The following is a 17,168-nucleotide window of genomic DNA, read 5'->3' on the forward strand; positions in this document are numbered from 1 at the left end:
TACAATGCCACAAATGAACTGATCAATTAAGCAACATGTCAGTGATAATGAATCAATAAGTTCAACAAAAACAATATCACAATTATATAGTAAATGTTTAAATGTATTTATTGAGACGGGCAACACATGGTCTTTACTCATTTTAGAGGCTTTGTGGGTCGTATGTATGGGGTGGGTCTCACTTTCAATCATTAATATGTTCGCTTGGTGCTCCTATGTTGTACAAATAGTCCTAATGTAATATGAATCGATAACTATTGGTTCAAAAATATGAAGTGATAACGTTCTTTGCAAAGTAACTTTAAAAGGTTTGAGTTGGTTGCACTCGACTACATCCCAATGCTAGTAGTCATTCAAAAAATGTCTACAAAATAAATCTTGGCAAGGTAGGTTCACTTTTCTTTGTGGAGGGGCAAAAACAAAGCACACTTTTCTTAAAAGGTGTAGTTGTAAAAATACATCATTTGCATGGTTTTAAAATATGTTGACCATCCCGAGAAAGTTAAAACGTCCCTCAAAGGGTGTTGCAACGGTCAAAAATTGGCATGGTATATAAAAAGAATGTTTAAGTTCACCAAACATCAATAGACATCAAACAACTGGATCAAATTAGAGAGTGCCTAAAATTTTCAAAGTGAGTTGGGGGGAGAACTTTGATTGTAGCTTGAAAAATGAATATTGACTTGCATAGATGAATGTTTCTTTGAGCTCACCCCTTGCAATGCTCGAATTTGAAACTTAACACTTAACGGAAAGAGACTCATTTTTTAGACTCATTCACAAAGTTTACGGTCTTGAAAATGATTTGTCATGTTATTTATTCGCATGAATGTTCTCTAACGAGTGAAACAAATTGTGGAAACCAAATGGTAGGCTATACAACTCCCAATTGAATGATTTTACACATTTTGTCATCCAATAAGAAAGTCTTAGGAGTGCTATCTTACCGAGGTCCCCAACTCAATGAAATCATGAAAATGACTATTTGAATATGAGATTAATTAGATTCAAATGGCACAATTTGATAACTTAATTAGTTCATTACGTTATATTGGATTAGAAGGAACAATGGTAAACGTTGAACAACGAACTACTCAGAGATGTCTATGCATGAGGCTTGCGATGAAAAATAATCAAAAGAACATGAACATTACATAAAGTCAATATGGCAAAATTATCTATTGTGTGATGAATCCATCATATCAATACAAGGAGCCCAAGTGTGAACATGGGTAATGAACATTCTAGCAAATTTTTTCTTGATTGAGATTCACAATATAAACTTTGGGAATTATTCATTTGATTTGTGAAATGGATAGTCAATTATGTCATTGAATGTAAGTACCGGTCAATGCGTATGAGAAAGTGTCAATGCCCACTAAAAGCCAAACTGGCCTATATGTGAATGAGTGCGTGAGAGCCCCATAGTTTTGTTGTCTTCTAATTAATGGGTTTTTTCTCTTCAAGTTTTGTCTTGTAGTTCCAATCTATGTTTGTGCTAGAGCCTATGTGCTTTTATGCATCTGCAACCTGTTTGTGTGTGTGGTAATTCAATATATTCTTGTAGCCGCATGGCTTGAAGGCTTGAAAAGCAATGGATGACTTGAGAGGGACATCTCTGTTCAAGGATTAGTTGTACAAATTCTAGTCTTTTACCTTTATTTTTATTTCATTACGGTTGTGGCTATCAAATGCATTGGTACGAAATTGAACCCAAAATTTGGCCGTCTAAGAAATGTCCTCGAATTGTTATTTGTTAATACATATGTTACCAAAAACCATGTTCGCGTTCACAAGTGGAAGGATCATACACAAATGGAAGGATAAAGAATATTCCGTTTGATTTTGGGGTTATTTTTTGCCATTTCACAAAACACCTTGATACTAGTATCACATATGCTCAAAAACTTGATGAAAAAGTGGAAAATTTCACCATTTGGTAAAATTGAAAAATGCCAAAATTTGGTCAAATATGAAAAATAACTTTGTCTATTTTTAAGGAGAAATGATAACTAACAAGTTTTTAGATCTTAAAGATTTTAGAAGCAAAAGATTTCAGAACAATAAACTTTTTTATATCATTCGATAAAATGTTGTCTAAATTTGTTACATATCGTTGAACAAAAAATGCATTCAGTAGTTATTTGCATCACTATGATCACTCCTTTCATGAGAATCACTACTATAGCTAATATACAATTATGACTCTTCCTCCTCATTTTCAAATGTACCAATCAAATCATTGTCTTCACCAAATGGTGTCTCCAAATTGTTTGCACTAAATCTTGTTCGCCTTCAATTTGGGACATTTTCTAGACTTGGTAATATCTCTTTTATTATGTCTATCGTTGTCTTCCTTAAACTTCCAACTTTTGTCAATGTAAAGTCATACACAATGATATTCACCTCACTAGGGTCAATGATAGATGTATTACAAAGGTTTAATGTATCACCACATCCCAAACTTTACCAATCCAGAATTGGTGCCCTAGGTCATGGCCATCTACATGTGTAACTATTAATATCCCCACCTTGAGTTCTTGCAAGTTTCCTTGTCACCTAACTTATGCTTGTGTTGGCATCCTTGGTTCGACATAAATGTTTCTTTGTTGTGGATGGACCAAACTATGAAGATAAACATTAAGTGCTTGAAGTGGTGATTGAGACCATAAGAATATTTTATAGACCATGTAAACGACATTTCCAAGGTTCAATTACCGTCAACACAATTATCAATGGTTTTTTGTTGATCAATGAAGAACATGTTCACCATAGTGTATCTTGTTGTGCAACATAATTCTTTGCATTATCAATATGCTTCTTTTTCTCTTGTAAAAACAAAGATTTTAGTACAATTTGAGTTCTTGTTTAAAAAAACTCTTTTATTTGAAAAAAAGAGAACATTTTAAAACATGAACTCGATACATTGTATCGATTTGATGTAAAAAGGAGAGTTTCCATCACAATTTGATACAATGTATCGAATTCATGTTCAACATTTTTTTTCCCAAATTAAAAAAAATAAAATAAAATTTTGAGCTTGAGTTGATGAAAAAACTAGAGTTTTCATCACAATTTGATACAATGTACTGAGTTCATGTTTAAAATATTTTTTTTAAATTTTTTTATGGGAAAAAAACATTAACATTAATTCAATAAATTGTATCAAATTGGGATGAAAAATCTGGTTTTTTCATCACTTCAAGCTCAAAATATATTGAAAAAAAATTAAAATAAATAGAAAATTAAAATAAAAAAACAAAAAAAACTTTAAACATGAACTCGATACAATGTATTGAGTACATGTTGAAAACTCAACTTTTCAACGTGAACTGGATACAATGTATTGAGTTCCTGTAAAAAATAGAGTTTTTAGCATGAACTCGATACATTGTATCAAATAGTACTACGAAATCTCTGTTTTACTATTAAAATGATCGAGTTGCTAAATAAATTATATATTTTCACAAGATTTTCCATTAGAAAAATTGCTTGATGGGGGTGTTTTTATTACGCTATTTAGTATTTGTTTTGCATATTGTTTAACAAAAATTCATTAATTTTTGCGATATTTCGCATCTACCTGTCTCTTTTAGGTATTTCAAGCCCTTTTCTAGAGTTAACCGAACTTTAAACATATAAGTTGTTAGAAATTACTTATTGGTTCATATAATTGAGTTTCTCAATATTTTTTGATCTTGTGCCTACAAGGACAACTGAATATCAGGATGAGTGTACGGTCAAGAAAATTTGTTTGAATAATTGAGGCTCGCCTTTAGAATTTGCTCAACGTGAGAAAGCCACGTATAGTCAGAGAGCAAAGTAATATTGTTCAACAATGATATACCAAGATAGTGATGGTAAGAAATTGAGAGAAGTTAAAGATATTGTTGATTTTCCTACCTCATTTCTTGCACATCTTGAAAGAGCGCGGAAAGAAAAGGACTATCGTTGTGTGAAGGCATATGGTGTAGAAAATGGTGGCACTTTTAAGAAATTTAGCTACAAAAAGGATGTCACATGGAATTTATACTAGAATGTCTATTGTGGTGATGTGGCTGAGATGATACACATATTGCCAACAAAGGAATACATATTATTGATTGTTGACATACCATACGGATTTCGTATGGTTGGATCAACATACGATGATGAAGCATTTATGTTTAAACAACTTGAGAAGATGGTGAAAGATTTCGCACACACAATATCCTTATGGAGAATTGTTGTATTCCATAGCATGACCAAGGATACTCTATAGCACAGGCCTTGAGATCTCATTGCCATGAAATAGAAAACCTTGCTTAATAAGGAATATTTGTCTTACATGGAGAATTTTGATTTTCCCATCAATACATTCCACTTAATATTGATATTTTTCATTTGAAATGTTCTCCAATGAAGGAGATTGGATACTAGATTTGTTCTCCGGCTCGGGTAAATTATTATAACTTCGTTTGCTATGCCTTTAGAAATCAATATAGTTTATGTTTAGCTAAATCAATCGTCATTTTAAATTGTTAATGTGTACTACATTTGCATCTACATTAAAGCTATTTAGAAATACCATTGCACTTAAAAAGGATAATAAGCAAGTGAGTTTCATTAACACGAGGATTAATGCCTTAACATTTTCAATATGCATTCCATGAGCCTATTCCTTCATTAGCTGGTGAACCTAGGGAGTTTATTGATTTTGTCAACGAGCTATTTGAGGACCCTATCCTTACTAGCCTATGTGGAGCAGATAATACTGCACAAATTTTGTAGGGGGGCTCTCAAAAAGAAGAAGAGGAAAGCAATGTGGATATCCTGATAACTGTGTGATATGTTCAAATGGATATATTAATGTTCACATCTAAGTTTGATAGATTATGAATATTGTGTACATTTATTGAGTTGTGAATTTATGGATGTTGATGAGCACTAAATTTATAGTTGATGACACTAAGGATTACAGTGTTACGCTTCAACAATTGATTGTGTCTAGAAACATGATGTTATTCAGGAGTTTAGCGGCATGGTGGAGCAAGAATGGGGATAAGGTAAATCAACAAAATTTTAAGTATAAAAAGTTGAGAACAAACTGTAGCTACAATCCTAAGTTGATTAACAAGGATGGATCATTGTCGGAGGATGTATTTGGAGATCATGGAGGTAGTCACAATTCACTATCGTGGGCTACTCTCATACAATTATAGTATTTCCCCGAACAACCTACTCTAACAGAACTTGTTTGATCAAGGCAAAAAACCAGGGTGGACTTGGGTTGGTGGTGTGAGGAATAGACGCTTGGCCACAACCGAGTTGAACACTCAATGGAAGATCTAAACAGAAATGGAGATTAATACACTTAGACAACAGAGAGGACACATGATGTTTACGTGGAAAACCCTAATAGGGAAAAACCACAGGAACCCACAGACTCGAACTATCACTATGAGAAGAGAGGGTTACAACGCGAGACTCAGAGGCAACGACCTCGAGCTCTATGCCTTCGCCAAACAGGCGGTTACAACAAAAAATCCTTTATGTATCTCTCTCTCTCTCTCCACACTATGTACAACAGATAATAACATGTATACAGTGATTGACCTAAGTCATATTTATACTTGTAAAGAAATGAGGAGCAAGAGTGGCTGAGATGCAACGGAAGGACTGTGTGTGTGTGTGTGTGTGTGTGTGTGTGTACATAAAGCAAAACAAAGAGAGAGAGAGAACTTAAGATAGAGATAAAAGATTCTATGTTACATTAACCAAAATACTTCCAACCATAGTTCTAGCCATACGTCCCATTCGTGTCATACTCAAACTCCAATATTCGTATCATACTCATACGTGAAAAGGCTCCAAGTATGATTGAAATCCATACGCGGTACATAGATATATACATATGGTGTATATGGTGTACATAGTGTGTGTGTGTGAGGGAGAGAGAGAGAGAGAGAGAGAGAGAGAGAGAGAGAGAGAGAGAGAGAGAGAGAGAGAGTGTGGTCTAGAGAGAGAAGCCTTGTTTTGCATGTGTGAGGAGACAATGGTTGAGTGTATATCTAGACTCTAGAGAGAGAGAGAGAGAGAGAGAGAGAGGAGCTATGGGTTTTGTGTATGTGAGGGAGTGTGTAATATGTATATTAGATATCTAGATTTTGTAGAAAGAAACAAAGAAAGATATATTAACGTCTTCTAAGGCCAAATTTGGCCCATGAGACAATTGGGTTACAACAAAAATGAGTGTTTATCCAATCATCAAAACTAAAATAAAAGAAAATAGCTTAAGCTAAGAAAGTTCTAGTAGTGTACAAAACTTTGTACTAAGCCTAATCTCATTTCCACCCAAGTCTCTCAAAAAGAAGTGGGAGGTCAAAAGTTTTTGGTGTGGGTGTGACCCATGGTCCCGATGCATAGAGTGCCCTAGCCATGGCTTCTAGGCGGTGTAGTTCACGTTCCCTTATTTTCTTTATTGCTTCTCCATCCCGTCGAGTTGCTTTGAAACCTGGCATCCAAGGGCGTTTGGTTCTTCTTTGATTTTCTGCTTCATCAAGGAAAAGCCTGAGTGGTGCAGGTGTGTCGACATTCATTGTCTCCCCCTGTTCCTGAAAAACTTCATTTGTTACATGTTGGTAAACATTAGCAACATTATTATCAACGTTTTGTAACTTATTCTCTCTGTGTTGTTTCAATTCTAAGATGTATCTACCTAATTTCTTTATATCTAGTGTATCTAATAGTTTAGGGAGGGTGGGAGAGGAACCAAGTATGTCTTGGTATTTTGCCCTTATCTCGGCATAGGTGGGGCATTTGCATGTAAAATGGTACTCATCCTCTATCTCTATGTGGCATAACCTACATATCCTTTCCTCCCTAGAGACTCCATTAGTACGTCCATTCATAATCTCAAGTTGGTGAGATGATATTCTAAGTTGACCAATGGCAACCCTTAGTGCATGTGGTAAGAATACATCTAGATATTTTGGGCGCGTGATAAAACCTAACTCAGAGAAGTGCATAAAGTGTTCCTTATAGTACGCCATTTTAGATGGGAGTGGCTCTAGTGGGGTGATCCATTTATACTGAGTATAAATTTGCCATATTTCTTGGCGTATTACTTTATTACGGTCCTCATGAGAGATTAAAGTGTTATCAGTCGTGTGGTCATACTTAAGGGGGGGGAGGTTATTAATGTCTAGACCGTTGGCAAGAAGCCAACTCACCATCATGCCATACCATGAGCTAGTATAGCCGAACTCATACAGTGCTCGAGAAGCCTTAAAGGCTTGGTGGGATATTCTATCAAGTGGTTGGTTATGTATCCTGTGGATAAAGACTACAAGTTGAAAAAGTGCTTCTACTAACACAGGGGGTAGAGTGAACTCAACCCTAATAATGTCATGTGGGACCGACGATTTGCTTCGGAGTTGGCGTGATAACATCATCACCAATGGTCTCTCTAATTGCGTCCACATGAAAGATGGTAGTCCTGGAGCCCAAACCGCTGATGCATACATGAGAGAGGGAGTCACTAATGAGTCAAAGAGCCACCCTTTAGTTCGTGGCTCTTGGAAGTATGCTTGGTGGCATTGTCTCTCGAGGAGTGAGAGGGATGCATGTCCTCTTGTAAGTCTATCCTTCGCTGCTTGTGTCATCGAAAATTTACCTAAGCGGGCACTGAAAGTGACTCCGAGATAGACATATGATCCAACCACCTCAACTGGGCTATGGGAGATAGTTAGGTGACACTTAGCTCTAACTTGGGCCGACGTGTGGAAGATAAGGACTTTAGTTTTCCCTAGATTCACTACCAATCCTCGTTGTGTGCAAAAGTCATCTAAGGCATTAAGGTGCCTTTGTAGGTCGTGTTCGGATTCAGAGAGCAAAACTATGTCGTCTGCATAGAGCAAGATACGCACCTGCGTATCCCCAAGGACTACTCCATTGCCTCCCTTACCAGCAATAAAATTTGTGATCTCATCAATGTAGATCCCAAAAAGAGTCGGAGATAAGGGGCAACCTTGTTTTACACCAATAGTGCTAGTGAAACTCTCAGATATGCCGCCTGGGCATCGAACACACCCAGACACTTGTTCATATAGTGCGTAGATGGCCCAAACCATGTCATCTGGTATCCTCAAGCTCTTAAGCCTATCAAACAACCGCTCTCTAGGGACCGTGTCAAAGGTTTTGCGGAAGTCCACAAAACAACAATATAGTTTCTTCTTACGAGCCTTAGTCTGGTCAATTAAGCATCTAAGTGTGAAGATATGATCAATAGTGGAGAAGGCTCATCTAAAGCCAGCCTGTTCAGGTGCACGAAGATTTAAGGTCTCCATATACTCGCTAAGCTCTGCCTCCATTAATGCACCATATAATTTAGCAAGGGTATGACCTATCATAATGGTCCTATAAGTATTTGGGTCCATGGGGTCCCCCCCTTTATGTATGGGGGCCATTGTGTTCATGGTCCATTGTGGTGGAAAACCCTCTGCGAGGGCACGATTGAAGATTAGAGTTAGCAAGGGAGCTAGGCACTCTCTCGCATATATGATGTGTTCTGCTCGCAATCTTGTGTGGTCGATGGACTTCCTATGTTGTAATTTCTTTATGACCTTCATGACCCTAGAGGTCGTGAAGAGTGTCCCCACAGTAGGTCGGGGTGTAGAAGGCATTGGAATGGGTGGTTGGTTTGGGATTTGGTAAAGTCTCTCTGTATAAGTGTGCCAAGTTTCGGGATCTTCGATGGGTGTTTGTGGTCTTGGTTCCCGTAATCTCTTCCATGCAGTGGCACAATCGCTACTCATGAGCATATGGTAGAGTTCCCAATATTGGGATGGCTCCCATGCTCGTCTCTTATGATGTGTCATCTTGCGCATTTCTTTACGAGCTTGTACTGAGGTAATACTACCATTGAGTTGCGATATTGTAAGTTGTCTATGTAAGCACCTACAATCCGCATCATACCATCTATTTTGTGGCATAGATCCTACTTTACCTTGATTGGAGTGTTTCGTGTATGGGAAACTGCTAACTGCTGCAGAGTGAAGGATGTGTGTGAGTTTCGTACTAAGGCTCTCTAAAGGTAGGGAGGGATCAAGGGAGGAGAGATGGGCTTGAACATGTTGAGCATATATGTCAGAGAGCTCATGTGTGAAATGTATTGTGATGTCATGGCGTGGTTGACTAGAGTTGGTGACATTAGAGATATCGCATTTTAGCTCGAAGTATAAGAAACTATGGTCCGCGCCAATAGGACATGGGGCCATTCGGAAGGAGTTAATCATGTGGGTAGCTTCAGGGCATCCTATTAGATAATCAACTGTGTTTTCCCCTCCTCCATGTGGGAAACATGTGAGCTCTTCTGAACCTGGCCACTTGGCTAAATCATTATATATGACCATTTGGTGCCGACTGCCGAGTTCGAGCAAATGATGGCCAAAGCTCGTGGCGTCCACACCTTGATCCTTTGATCTACGTGTGGTGTCTATGTCTAAAGGATCAACATTTACCATTTCTAGGTTTCTATTCATTTGAAATATTGTGCATTGTCGGGATTGGGTTCTCGCATTAAAGTCTCCTACAAGGAATACTTCTCCTTTGGAAGAATATTGGATTATGTCATCCGATAGAGGTTCATATGGGGAAGGCCCATGTGGCACTCCGTCATCAACTAATCTCGCCTCGCCAGCCAGATTATAACGAGAGCCTTTCGGGGGAAAGTAACAAATGGCGAAAAATACTGCCTTGTCCTTGCTTGTGGAGACTTTCACCCACATAAAACGAGCTTCTGGGTTTGTGCTCAGTATTTCTATCATATTATGTAGCTCCCTCCGAAACAATATTGCGACACCTCTAGATCCCCTGGTAGTGCATCGACGTGAGGTTTGTCTAAAAGCCGACTCCCAACGAAATCCTTCGACTCGTGGGAGTCCCCTATTTGGGCTTTGGTGTGTTTCTACTAGGCAAACTATATCTGATTCCTTTAATATCCCCTCTAGGCGGCCGGGGTGTGTCCAGAGTGCGCCGTTACAATTCCATAAGGTCATCCTAAGTGTGTTTTTTGTCACATGGGCCACACGCCGTCAATTAGTAGTACGATCATTTATGATCACTCGCCCATCTCGATAAAAGGCGCGATGCCCGTCTTTACGAGCTTGCATAACATTTGACATACAACTCTTGCGATGCTCAATTTGTATCTTGGTGAGGTCTTCATCGAGATAGATAGGGTCCCCACCCAATCCTCGAAGAACTGGTCTCTTCTTAAAGAAAGTGATTCTAGAGTCTAAGTCTTTAAATTGAAGAACTAAGGCTCTCTTCCTAGTTGTGTCGCGTCCGGCCCTCCAAGCTTTGGTGATAGGTAGGGTCGTTGTGTACCCTAACATTTTCCCGAGTGTTTGTGCATCCTCGTCCGGGGATGCATCTTCCTTGAGCCCAGTGACACGCACATTTAGGCGTCGGGCCTGACGCATTTTCTCCTCTTCGAGGGTGGTATTAACAATATTTTCATCCTTTATTTCTTTTTTAATGTTTCTTTTAACCACATCTACCCAACCCGTTTTTGCTAACTCTATGTTATTTTTAACCTCCCCTTTAACTTTTTTGATCTCATCTTTTATATCCTCTATGGAGGATATTTCACCGTCCTCTCGGGATACCTTGATGTCATTAAGTTGTTGTTTGAGGTTTGTGTTTTCCTCTTTAAGTTTTTCTATTTCGGCCTTGAGGGTGTCTTTTTCCTCTCTATCTTTTTTCTTGTGGGTTTCGGCGTCTTTCACCCATTTTTTAATATCCATCTCTATTTTTGTTAAACAGTTAAACATATCCAAAAAGTCCTCCTTACTTATAGCCTCGTCTTGTGTATCCTTGTGTTCCTTTCGTTTAGACATTGTAGTGTCAATAAGAAAAAAAAAAGGATAAAATAAATGGGTTCGAGACTTAGCCGAGTTTGTGTGTATGTCGTAGTCACATCAGCATTTTGTATGTGACGAGCACACTAAAAGAACAAGGATGCGCCGCCAAGAAAAGAAACACGACACTCAGCAACCTCAAGAACAAGGAGAAGAACACGACAACGGCAATGGCGACTACGACGGACGATGACAAACGGCAGCAGGTCGTCCAACACGCAGATAGCAGACGACGACGGACGTCAGAGGCGGCAGCGCGGCAACAGACGACAACACGATGGGGGGGGGGAGAAAGAAAGAAAGAAAGAAAGAAAAAAAGATATATTAACGTCTTCTAAGGCCAAATTTGGCCCATGAGACAATTGGTTTACAAGAAAAGAGTATTTATCTAGTCATCATAACTATTTATCACGACCGTTGCAGAGAAGATCTGTCAGTTCTCGTGTGAGAGAGAAAGAGAGTGTGTGTGTAAGACGTCACTTCTATTCACAAAGAATTATGAATATAAAAAAAAAGAAGCCAACCTCGCCCCCCCCCCCCAAAAAAAAAAAGCCAAACGAATATCGCGTATCATACGCGTACGTTTGCAAACGTTCGTGTACGTCCAGTAAATTGGACGTACGCGAATATTAGGAACTATGCTTCCAACAATAACTAAGTTACAAGGGGTTGGTTTAAATACCAACTAAACTAGGGCAAGTGCCCTTTCTACTATTTACAAAACTAGCTTGGTATGACCATAAGCTAGTGTGAAACCTATTACTATGGGAAGTTGAGTTCGACTCTCAGCACACCCCTTCGAACACAACTTCCATTTGTCGAAAAGTTGTTTCGGTTCTGTCATGATATGGCAAGACTCGAACCCATGACCTTATGTTACATGTATTGTAATATAAAGGATATTATTTTCATTTAAGTTTTACTATAGAAAATTGATGTATATTCCAGATTTCTCTGGAACATTCTAGAAACTTCAAGAGTACTCCTGAAAACACTATAAATGGAGGCACAAGGCATTATTTCAAACCAAACGGTTCAACGCCAGTCTTAAGCCTCCTAGCTACTATTGTATATTCTCTTAACATAATATATATCTTTTGTTACCATCATTCTCTCTATCGCTCTCTATCGCTCTCTCTCTCTCACTCTTTCCTTCTCTTGAGAGTTATACACCTCCCTTAGTACTAATCCTCATCTTTTAGTACTAATTCCTTCTCTGTTTTAGTATTGTTCCTGACAATACTTCTTTGTCTTAGTACTACTCCTGACAGTTTGAACTGATTTTTCCTTTCTTCTCTTCCTTTGTCTTCTTACTTCTCCCTCCCTTCATACTAATCTCTTGTTCCTCTTTTCTCTCATACTATGGCCACTGTTAGCGCTCAAGAATATCAATCCGTTTTTTCGGAGTTGCAATGCTTGAAAGAGAAGTTTCTCGCATTGGAACAAGAAAATCAACGAATGTTGGGGGAGCTTCAACAAATCTCGTTAGAGAAGCAGTAGATGCAACAACAACACGGGGAACTAGTGTTACGCATGTAACACTTGAAGCAACCATAGTACAACAATGCAACAACAAGGACCCAGTATGCAAGGGGTTCATAAAGAACCCAAGATCGGCCTTCCCATGAAATTCGATGGAACGCGATCGCAGTTTAGAGGATTCCTTAATTAGGTACAATTAGTCATTCAAATGCATCCTTCTCGATATCCCACCGATGCATCATGAGTGGGACTAGTAGGCACGACTTTGGCATGGTTCACCCCCCTGTTAGAAAAAAGCTCTCCCTTGTTAAATAATTTCGAAGAGTTTATTATCGAGTTTAAAGCCTGTTTTGGAGATACCGATAATGTGAGAACAACAATCAACATAATCCGAAGATTGCGCCAAGGTGAGTGGCCGGCCTCGGCTTATGTTGCGGATTTCCATATTCTCCCCACAGATATTCCCTGGGATGACCAGGCACTAATGGAGCAATTTTGTTTTCGCCTACATAATGATGTTAAAGATTTACTCTTAACTTTCTCGGAGGAACCAAAGTCATTGACAGAAGCAATCAGTCGTGCGGTGGGATGCGATAATCGCCTCTTCGAACGATGTTCGGAACGTTGTCGTGGAGAAAACCGTCCCCAGGTGGAAACCGGGTATGATGTGCGTAAACCGGCCCTTACATGTGGGCACAAGTTTTGTTGAATAGCACGTAGATAGGTACAAGTCGGCTGAGGTGAAATCCTAGGTAGCACGCATTCATTAGGGAGAAAATCAAGGTGTATCCCTGTCCGAAAGGACAGGGAATAAACATGATTTAACGGGTGGTAACGGCCTCCCTCCTTGGGCTATAAAAGAGAGGGAGAGGTATTGTATAAAATATATCGCGTTTTAGAGGGAGGACGAAGTGCTGCCGGACTGGAACCGAGCTCTTCTCCTCTGTCTTCTCCATAGTTGTTCTTTGCAGGTTTTTGAGAGGCTGACTCTGCTCCGCGGAACGCCCAAGTGCTTCCGGCAGAGTCTCCATCTCGTGTTCTGTGAATGTGTGTGTGTAGGCGTCGGAGCCTGTCACTCGCCGGCTTGCTGGTTGTAACTCCTTGACTTATATATACATATACATTCGTTTTGTCTCCATCGTTCAGAGTTAGTTGCAACTCCTGTGAATGTGTGTCTTTGTGCGCGTGTGAAGTACATCGGTAGTTTCCTTCCCCTCTTCTCATTCGGTTATTTCTCGGTCCAAGGCCCCCGTGGTCTTGCCTCGTTCTCCACGCACGCGCGTAACAACGCGACGACGTCAGTTCCAAATGCCAAGGACAAGATCAGAGCCCACCTACGCTTCAATCGTAGCAAAGCCTTTCCCAAGGCAGTCGTTCAATACCTCTCCAAAAAATACTCCGACTCCAATGGAAATTGATACCATACATCGTTGTGGACCACTATCGGAAGAAGAAAAGTAGCGACGTTGATTATGTCTTTATTGCGGTGGACCGGGGCATATTGCAGTGAATTGCCCCCATCGGCTGAAAAGGCAGGTAAATCAAATAACCGCTAGTACTAATAGTACTAAACCTGAGTCTATTTCTCTAGGTGTGTCTGATAGTCGTAATAGCCCAAGCCTTTCAAACATATTTGAAATCCTTAGTCAACTAGAAGAAGAGTTAAGCGATTAAGTCCAACCAAAATAGGAGCCGTTTGGTTGGACAACCCTAGATCTGTGGAACCCATTACTGGTTCCATTTCCTCTAAGCAAGTTAGCAATGTGTTCTTAGCTCAAGTAATGGTTAGTACTAAAAGTACTCCTCTAGTACATGTCTTAGTACTCTTAGGTTCCAGAGCCAACTCTTGCTTCATGGATAGGAAATTTGCCCAAGCTCATCAAATATCCCTAAAAAAATTCCCGTGTCCAGCCTGTGTAGTAGTCATTGATGGTCGTCCCATTGCTTCCGGAAATATTATAGAAGAGTCAGAACCCGTTAATATTGTCCTAGATAACTTAGCGTGTGTAGCATCATTTAATATAATTAGTATCCTAGAACATCCCATTGTTTTGGGATTACCATGGTTCTAATTACATAACCCAACCATAGATTGGAGAACAAGAGAAATACAGTGTCGACAAACCCGAGGATCTACTCATAAAATTGCAACCATTTCGCTACATCAGTTGCGCGAGGAATGACGCAAGGAAGAAATGTTTGTCTTCTCAATATTAGAAACCCCTCCAGTATCAATAAAGAGGAGACCACCGTTCAACTTCCAGAGAAGTATCATCATTATGCTGATGTGTTCGATAAAGTATGAGTCAATACGCTTCGTCAACATCGACCGTATGATGGTCCCATCGATTTACAACCGGGAAAAGAGCCACCATGGGAACCGATCTACAATTTGTCACCAACCGAGCTAGAAGTCCTTCGAGCCTATATAGAGGAGAATTTGGCAAATGGTTTCATTCGACATTTGAAATCTCCAGCCGGCGCACCCATTTTCTTCGTCAAGAAAAAGGATGGATCACTTTGTCTCGTCGTAGATTACCGTGGATTGAATAAAGTCACCATCAGGAATAGGTATGCACTTCCCCTTATCTCAAATCTTTTAGAACGGATCAATGGTGCAATGTTCTTCACAAAGATCGACTTACAAGGAGCATATAACCTCGTACGGATCCGACTAGGAGATGAATGGAAGATTGCGTTTCACACCAGATATGGACACTTTGAGTATACGGTCATGCCATTCGGCCTCACTAATGCGCCAACAGTCTTCTAGCACATGGCAAATGATATATTCCGAGATCTCTTGGATGATTTTTTGATCATCTATTTGGATGATCTACTGGTTTATTCGAAGACCCAAGAAGAGCATGATTCTCATGTACAATTAGTACCAAAACGACTTCGAGAACATGGTCTTTATGCAAAGTTGGAAAAATGTAGTTTCGGGTGCAACAAGGTAGAATTTTTGGGCTATGTCATTTCCTCGGAAGGCATCTCCATGGATCCAGCTAAGGTCAAAACGATGGTAGAGTGGCAGAGGTTGCGTTTGTTGCGAGATGTGCAATGATTTTTAGGCTTTGCCAATTTTTACCGCAAGTTCATATAGGATTACTGAAAACTTGTTCTGTCTCTCGCACAACTTACCAGGAAGGGACAATCGTTCATTTGGTTTGAAGAAGCGGACATGGATTTTGAGAGTCTTAAGAAGGCATTTACATTAGCTCCTATTTTAGCTCATGTTGATCCAGAAAAACTAATCATCATTGAAGTAGATGCGTCAGATTTCGCCTTTGGTAACATTCTGTCTCAACAAGGTGATGATGAAAACCTACATCCTGTTGCTTTCCATTCACGCAAGTTTGACGCTGCGGAAAGCAACTATGAAATTCATCATAAGGAGCTATTAGCAATAGTGAACTCTTTTACACAATGGAGGCATTTTCTAGAGGGGTCTTCACATCAAGTCATCGTATTCAGTGATCACAAAAACCTTGCCTATTTTCAAAATGATCGTGTGTTAAATAGACGTCAAGCTCGGTGGGCTCAATTCCTCACTCGATTCAACTTCAAAATTACATATCATCTAGGGAAGCCACAAGGGAGGGCAGATGCATTATCATGACACTCGTATCTAGCACCGCGTCCCAGCAAGCCTGCTTTTGATAACCAAAAGCAAGTAATCCTGGGACCTACACGACTGCAAGCAACAGAGGTTTTCGGTATGCCCTTGGATTCCCACGTTATCAATACCATACGTGAGAACTTGAAGATAGATGCTTTCGCTCAAGCCATTCTAGCACAAATTGATCCCTCTCGAGCATCTTGTTAATAGTCACAACAACCAGGTACGGACTATCGACAATTTGAATGTCATGATGGATTACTATTCTTTAAGAAACTCTTGTATGTTCCTAATGGTACTTGTCGCCTTCAAGTAGTCCAAAACTGTCATGACACATATACAGCTGGGCATTTTGGTAGTACTAAAACACTAGATTTAGTACAACGATGATTCTGGTGGCCCCATATGCGACAATTTGTTGAAGATTTTTTCAGACTTGTGATACATGTTGCAGAGCAAAAAGGCCAAGGCATCATCCAGATGGTTTATTAAAACCATTACCAATTCCAAGCAAACCATGGCAATCCATTGCCCTAGATTCCATCACAGATCTTCCGGTCTCTAAGGGATTCAATGCGATCTTAACAGTAGTAGATCGATATACGAAGATGGTCCATTTCCTGCCATGTACTAAGGAAATCTCTAGTGAAGAAACTGCCGAAATTGTCATGCGTGAAGTATGTCGGCATCATGGCCTTCCCGATAGTATCATCAGCTACCATGAACCCCCGTTCGTCTTGAAATTTTGGAAGCACCTCTTTAAAATGCTTAAGGTAACTTGTAACGTCTCCTCTGGCTACCACCCGCAAACAGACGACCAAGCAGAATGAACAAATCAAACGTTGGAGCAGTATCTTCGGTGACTGGGCGGATATTCTCCACTTCGCTGAATTTGTGTATAATAACTCTGTCCACTCATCGACAAAGGTGACACCATTTTATGCTTACACAGGCTGTCACCCCTGGTGCTGTGTATTGGAAACCCTAGAGTTACCTACAAATCCTTGCGCAGAGGATCGTTTGGAGCGGCTACGTAAGATACAAGCAGATTTATCTACTCATCTACAACAAGCTCAACAAACACACAAGGTTTACGCGGATCGTCATCAACTTCCATCCAGTTTTGACATTGGAGATCGGGTGTGGCTACTACGACGACACAT

This window comes from Azolla caroliniana, unplaced genomic scaffold (genome assembly GCF_043228905.1).
Source record: "Azolla caroliniana isolate FFs.n. ecotype wild unplaced genomic scaffold, voAzoCaro1.0.p SCAF_7, whole genome shotgun sequence".
NCBI lineage: Eukaryota > Viridiplantae > Streptophyta > Polypodiopsida > Salviniales > Salviniaceae > Azolla > Azolla caroliniana.